The 7590-nt window shown below is 38.7% G+C and overlaps 2 pseudogenes; both read right to left on the reverse strand.

Moving 5' to 3' along the window:
- Positions 798-6054, reverse strand: LOC102188983 (annotated as a pseudogene).
- Positions 1337-2480, reverse strand: LOC102179056 (annotated as a pseudogene).

Below are 7590 nucleotides of genomic sequence, written 5' to 3' on the forward strand. Positions count from 1 at the left end.
CCCCAATCCCTCCCAGCATCAGGGTCTTTTCCAATGAGTCAACTATTTGCATGAGGTGGCCAATGTTGGAGTTTCAGCTTCAACATTAGTCCCTCCAATGAACACCCAGGACTGATCTCCTTTAGGATAGATTGGTTGGATCTCCTTGCAGTCCAAGGGACTCTCAAGAGTCTTCTCCAACACCACAGTTCAAAAGCATCAATTCTTTGGCGCTCAGCCTTCTTCACAGTCCAACTCTCACATCCATATGTGACCACTGGAAAAACCATAGCCTTGACTAGATGGACCTTTGTTGGCAAAGTAATATCTCTGCTTTTCAATATGCTATCTAGGTTGGTCATAACTTTTCTTCCAAGGAGTAAGCGTCTTTTGATTTCATGGCTACAATCACCATCTGCAGTGGTTTTGAAACCCCCCAAAATAAAGTCTAACACTGTTTCCACTGTTTCCCCATCTATTTCCCATGAAGTGATGGGACCAGATGCCATGATCTTAGTTTTCTGAATGTTGAGCTTTAAGCCAACTTTTTCACTCTCCTCATTTTTCAAAGAACTATCTGTTAGCTGGGGCTTCCCAGGTGGCATTAGTGGTAAAGAACCAGCCTGCCAATGCAGGAGACATAAGAGATGCAGGTTCTATCATTGGGTCAGGAAGATTCCCTGGAGGAGGTCATGGCAACCCACTCCAGTATTGTTGCCTGGAGAATCCCATGGACAGAGGAGCCTGGTGGGTTACAGTCCATAGGGTTGCAAAGAGTCGGACACAGCTGAAGGGACTTCTCACACAGCACACATCTTTTAGCTGTGTTGATTGTATCTGAAAGGAGATTCAGCAATGGACCACAGGGAAAGAATGAAACAAGCCATGGGAAAAACAAAAACGAAAATATTCACCTCTGGATAAGGCCTTGCTGTTATAGAAAGGAACTTTGTTTCTCTCCCCAGGTGGAACTGATACAGTAACAGCATCATTCTTGTGGACAAAATTCATTTTTCCGTAAATAGGCTGGCTGAGATAAATTGTCAAAGTACAAGTTGTATTACAAAGACCTTCTAAATTATTGATGTGCTTTGTATCTATGAGTTCTTGTTTCTTCTAGTAATTTAATAAACCTTTCAAAAGTCTTTACATTATTACCCAGATCAAGATATGTTTCTCATGCTCCTCAGTACTGCCCCATTATTTCTTCTTGATCTCTAAAACTAGCATGTTCAGCCTGTATCTTTTGTCTTAATCTATTCATTTCTTTGTCTAAACTTTTTTTTTTCAGATTTCAGCCTATATTTTACTATGATTTAGATTTTCCAAAAAGAACAAAATTATACAGAGTAAAAATTCAGGTGTCAGAAAGCCTCGAAAGGCTGTTTTTCATTTTGTTCAAGTTTTGTTTCCAGGCATTGCGTGATAGAGTTGTTGCCATTGCTGTTTTCCAAATGTCTGATGTGTGCTGTGACTGACAGCTACTTTTCTCTGGGTTTGATCAGTTTTGTAGTAGACCATCTTAGCTCTTACCACATCAATAACAAATGCTTCAACATCATCAGCTCCAATCTGAAGTTCTTGTTGCATTGTGTCAAAAGAAATTTCTTTATTTTCCACTGCCAGTCCCATAAAAGTAAGCAGTCTCATTTTTGCCATATTCTGTTCATGTCGTAGGCCAACTGAATCAATGAAGTCTTTATTATTCTGATGAAACGACATATAATGGCAATTTAGCACTCACAAAAATGGTTAAAAGATCATGCATAAGCTCGCCTTTCACAAACTTGACTGGTTTTAAAGTAAGAAGATGATCAGAAAGGAATGCATTTGGATCTTTCAATGCTTGCACAATATACCTGTGGGCATCAACTCGAGCCTGGGAAGCACTGTCCCCCATGTAACTGCCTAACAATTCCACCATAACTTTTTATGCAGCATCACTTTTCTTACAAGCCACAAGTGCCTCATAATGTAGTCTTAAAAGAGTGTATTTTTTTTAAAGCAGTGAGGTTCCAGTCAGAAATCCATTTTCTAACTTGATCCAGCTCAGTTGGAATATACTGGATGGCCCCACAAGAGGCTACCACTATAATTAGGCTGTATATCTTACAGGAGTTTTCTTATCCATCCCATGGAAAAGATTGCTTAGCAACTGTAGTCTCAGAGATGGACGTTCACCTTCCTGAAATCTGACCAGTTTCTCCCACAGGCTTAGAATCAGAGCTTCCTGCTTATCTCATTCCAGGATCAACAGGGGGATACCGCGCTGTTCATCACACTTTCAAGGACTTTACAAGGACTTTATAATCTTCCTTCAGACATACATCACTGGCTTCAATAATTTGAGTCAAATCTACATGAAGTCCATCTTCAGGGTTCTCTTCTGAAATTTCAGCTCCTTTAGATTTCAAATAAGCATGAGGCTCAGCAACCTGATCTTCCTCACTGATGTCAAAACGTAGGGACACTCGCAGTGAAGGCCCGTGCACTGTGGACATTCCGCTAGCTAACCACGACGACAGCTAAACGTTTTTTCTACTATTTTCTCTGGGCAGATTTATCTTCTTTTTTGTGACATTTTCTCCTCTAGTTCTTCTTCTTTAATATCTAGTTTTCACTTATTTTTATTTAAAGTATCCAGGGGACTTCCCTGGCGGTCCAGTGGTTGAATTTGTTTTCCAGTGCAGGGGATGTCGGGTCAATCCAGGGAGCTAAAAATCTCACATACCTTGAGGTCAAAAAACCAAAATGTGAAACAGAAGCAATATTGTAACAAATTCAATAAGGACTTTCAAAATAACCCACATTGAAAAAAACCTTTAAAAATATTTAAAGTATCCAAACATTCTTTTTGTTTTCCTTCACAATGCCATTTCTGTTGTTTTTGGTTAGCCACTTCAGAATCAGCAAGGTTTAATTCATCTACTACTGTTTAATTTTCAGTTTAATTACAACATACTTGTTTTCTGCTTATTTCAGACTTTTAAGAGGCTCCATGCTTTCTTTTGTTGTTCCATATTTTTCTCAACAATTTTCATTTTCATTTTATTTTCTTGAACCTCATCTTCCAAGGTTTCAACATCTACAGACTAGGATTCTTTTACATCTCAAGTTCCTACGTTTTAGAAAGAGTTTTTCTTAATTTCATCCTAACACTTTACAATGTAGTTGGCAACTTCTAAGAAAACTTTCATTGTGTTTAATATACTCTTCAGGAATAGACAAGTGTTGCTGAAAATTTGTTATCTGGGCTTATGTATTTTCAACCTTCTTCTCTAAGTCAGTTTGAAATAAATCCACATTTCTGCTTAGAAACTCAAGTCTTATTTTCAGGTAAATAATAACGTCCCACAAAGATGTGGTCACCATCAGCAGTAAAAGCTACAATTCTCTGGTAGCTCTGGGACTGCATTACTGCACAAGCTACATGATTATTTTTGGTTAGTAACACTGTCTCTATGTCTCTCCTGTCAGTGAGACTATTTGCAACAACTGCATTTTCTATTTCTAAAGCTGTCAGAACTGTTGGAAACTGGATGATAAGCAGCTCTATCTAATACCATACGTCTTATTCCAAAACTCAGAAACTATTATCTGTGGCTGTGAGGTCCCTAGTGAATAAAACCTTTTCATCTGTGCCTGAAGCATTCTTTCCTCAGCATGATTATGGCAACAATAGGCTTGCAGAAGTCCTTTTAAGCAAGGTTCAATAGCTAGAGCAAGCTCAGTGTCCCCAAGATGAATGAAAGAGCCTGAAGAGCCTACAGGTTTATAGGTAAAATGTTCACATCAATAAGCATCATCTCTGGCTTCAAGAAGGGTTGGAACGTGAGGGCCAAATCCTTTTAGTCAACCGGTATTACTTTCTTTCAGTTGCCTCTGATTATATAGTTCAGTATATACTTCACATCTCATTCTTCTCCCTAAATTTTGGTATGTTTCCTTTGGCTTGCTGAAACTGTTCAATCTCTTGGTCGACTGAACTTCTTTGAACCTGTAAGGCCTTTACACTCTTTTCTTATATAATTTTTTATTCAAATGTAGTTGATTTAAAATGCTGTATTAGCTTCTATAGCCACTTTTTTTTTTTTAGATTCTTTACCCATAAAAGTCATGTTGGGGTTTTGAGAAGAATTCCCTGTGTTGTGCAGTAGGTCCTTATTAGTTATCTATTTTATATATAGTAGTGTATATATGTTGGTCTCAATCTCCCAATTTATCCTTCCTCCATTTCCCCCCAGTAACCATAAATATGTTTCCTACATCTGTGACTCTATTTCTGTTTGGTAAATGAGTTCACTTGTACCATTTTTTTTAGATTCCTCATATAAGCGATGTCATACAATATTTGTCTTTCTCTGTCTGATTTACTTGACTCAGTACGACTAGGTCACACTCTTTTTTCAACCAAGGTAATATTTTTGCCTTTCAGCTCAAGTTCCAAAGATTGATTATAACTTTTTTTCAGTTCTTCAATTCTTTTGAAAAGCTGCTCATCATCTTTCTTTAATGGTCTATACGGATTTGGATTTTCTTTTTTAGGGAATGACTGTATAAAACTTCAGTTTCATTATAGGCTCTTTTCTTAGGAGTAACATCTATCTGCTTTCAATACCATACATTCTGGTGTTCATGCATTTGTCTCTTCACTAATCTTTTCTGTTTTATCTTGAATATCCTTGTATTTTTTCTTTTCTGCTTCATTAAGTTTGACCTGCTGTTCTTCATTTTCCTCGAGTCTAGCAGCAGGATCTTCTCTAATTTTTATATTATCTCTCATAGCATGCTATTGTTTTTCTGTTTCATTGACCACTGCCCAAACCATTTCATGTTTCAAGAATCTTAAGTTAGCCTTCAATGTGCTTAAAATAGCAGTACTTTGAAAATATTCTTCGTTCTCTAAATACTGGTGGTTTAGTTCAATAAATTACTCTTCCTTGATCTATCTACTCCCTGTTCTTTCTTTTGTTTCCATAATGTATAAACAACCTTTCTTCATCTGCTCAAGATGGGTTGCTCTCATGGAGAATTTATATTTGTTTCCCTTGATTTAGACAGCTAAAACTGATTGCTCATCTCTTGTGTTAAACTGAAACGAGATTATCCACCTGTATGTTGAAATGATCAAGAACTACAATCAGTTCTTCCTTCCTAGTAGAAGCCACGGTTCAAGTTTCACTTTTTAGTTTGTAAGACTGACTTTCTGTCCATGCTGCTGAGATGTTGCACAGCTAGAGTCGTCGAACACATTTGGCATCACCTCCGCTGTTTCTTACTGTTATTGAGAGAGCTGCTGAGTTCCATTGTTGCCAACAATAAAGTGATATTAGAACCAAATTTAAAAGGTCTAAGTATCAAACGCGGAGAAGGCAATGGCACCCCACTCCAGTACTCTTGCCTGGAAAATCCCATGGACGGAGGAGGAGCCTGGTGGGCTGCAGTCCATGGGGTCGTGAAGAGTAGGACACAACTGAGCGACTTCACTTTCCCTTTTCACTTTCATGCACTGGAGAAGGAAATGGCAACCCACTCCAGTGTTCTTGCCTGGAGAATCCCAGGGATGGGGGAGCCTGGTGGGCTGCCATCTTTAGGGTCGCACAGAGTCAGACATGACTGAAGCAACTTAGCAGCAGCAGCAGCAGCAAGTATCAAACAACACTTGAAGTTTCTTAGCTAAATACTCTCAATTATCCTAATTTCTGCTGCAAAGTAGAAGTGTCATTAGTGAGAGGAACTGTACATTCATCTTCCTCACTTTATGTAAATCCCCCAACTCTTGTCTCAGTCTTTTAGCATTTTTAAGAGAGAAGAAATTTTCTTCCTCTCTCTAGGCCATCAAGTCTCAGACAAGTTAAAGTGTCCTGAAGGAACCGATAGGAGGGGCTGTCGTGGTGCAACCAGACATGAAGGCCATCCTGAGGATGTCTGGGCCTTGCCTGGCCACCTCTGGCCCACAAGCAACCACGTGCCTGCTACATGGCGCTCTGCACCTGTCTCTGCTGTTTTTCTAATCTCGTGAGAGATTTTTAGACCATAAGTTTCTCCACCTTCCTTCTTTCCTAATATGTGCATTTTATATGCTGTAAATATCCCTCTCAGCATGGCTTCTGCTGCACCTCACAGCTTGTGACAGGTGGTATTTTCAGTGTTACTCCGTTTAAAATATTTTCTAGCACCCTTAATGATTTTTTGCTTGAACAATGGACGATTTAGAGATGTGTTTCTTAATTTACAAATGTGTGAATTTTCTACTGATAATTTTATTTCTAGCTTAATTCCACTGTGGTCAGAGAATATGCTCAGTATTATTTTGAAATTTGTTGAGACTTGCATTGTGGTCCAGCATCTGGTCAGGTTTTTTTTTTTTTTTTTTTTTTGGAGTGTTTGGCCTTAATTTTCCATGTATACTTGAAAAGTTCTACTTTCCCCTGAAATTTGCCTATTCATTCCTGGTACTTTCTTGTGGCTTGTTTATCTTAGTGTTGATTTCCTTTAGTTTCTTTTTTGAAATATTAAACTGTGAAGTATAACATGCATTGTGGGGGAAAAAACATAATTCAAAAAATAACCACAAAACAACCACATAACCCATCCTCCAGGTCAAAAAATAGAATATTATCAGCACTCGAGAAGCCCACATGTGTGTACCTTTCTGATCACAGTTCTATCTATCCCCCAGGATGTAACCATCATCCAACGACTTATAGTAATTTCCCTGCTTTTCTTTACAAATGTACTACCTTACTACCTCTGTGTGCATTTTTAAACAAAAGGACTTACTTTTGCCTCTTTTTAAACTTTAAGTATATAATCACACTGAATGTACTGTTTTGTATCCTGCTTTTTTTTTTAACTCAACATTAGGTATATAAGATTTGTTTATGTATCTCCAGCTTATTCCTTTTGCCTGCATTTTAGTTGATATTTATTACTGTATAATATTCAGTTGTACCATTTTATTTATCCATTCTGCTGTTGGTGGGCTTTTAGGTTATTTCCAGTTTGAGCCAATTAATAACAATACTCCTGTGAACATTCTTATACATATATTCAGATGCACATCTGCGTGTATTTCTCTAAGGTATGGATCTTGAATTTAAATTGTTGGGCCAGAGGTACAAATATGTTCAACTTTATTGGATGCCACATGATATTTTCAGAAAGATGTCAAGGCTATGGTTTTTCCTGTGGTCATGTATGGATGTGAGAGTTGAACTGTGAAGAAGGCTGAGCACCGAAGAATTGATGCTTTTGAACTGTGGTGTTGGAGAAGACTCTTGAGAGTCCCTTGGACTGCAAGGAGATCCAACCAGTCCATTCTGAAGGAGATCAGCCCTGGGATTTCTTTGGAAGGAATGATGCTAAAGCTGAAACTCCAGTACTTTGGCCACCTCATGCGAAGAGTTGACTCATTGGAAAAGACTCCGATGCTGGGAGGGATTGGGGGCAGGAGGAGAAGGGGACGGCTGAGGATGAGATGGCTGGATGGCATCACAGACTCGATGGACGTGAGTCTGAGTGAACTCTGGGAGATGGTGGTGGACAGGGAGGCCTGGCGTGCTGCGATTCATGGGGTCTCAAAGAGTTGGACACAACTGAGCGACTGAA

Source organism: Capra hircus, chromosome 2 (assembly GCF_001704415.2).
Source record: "Capra hircus breed San Clemente chromosome 2, ASM170441v1, whole genome shotgun sequence".
Taxonomy (NCBI): domain Eukaryota; kingdom Metazoa; phylum Chordata; class Mammalia; order Artiodactyla; family Bovidae; genus Capra; species Capra hircus.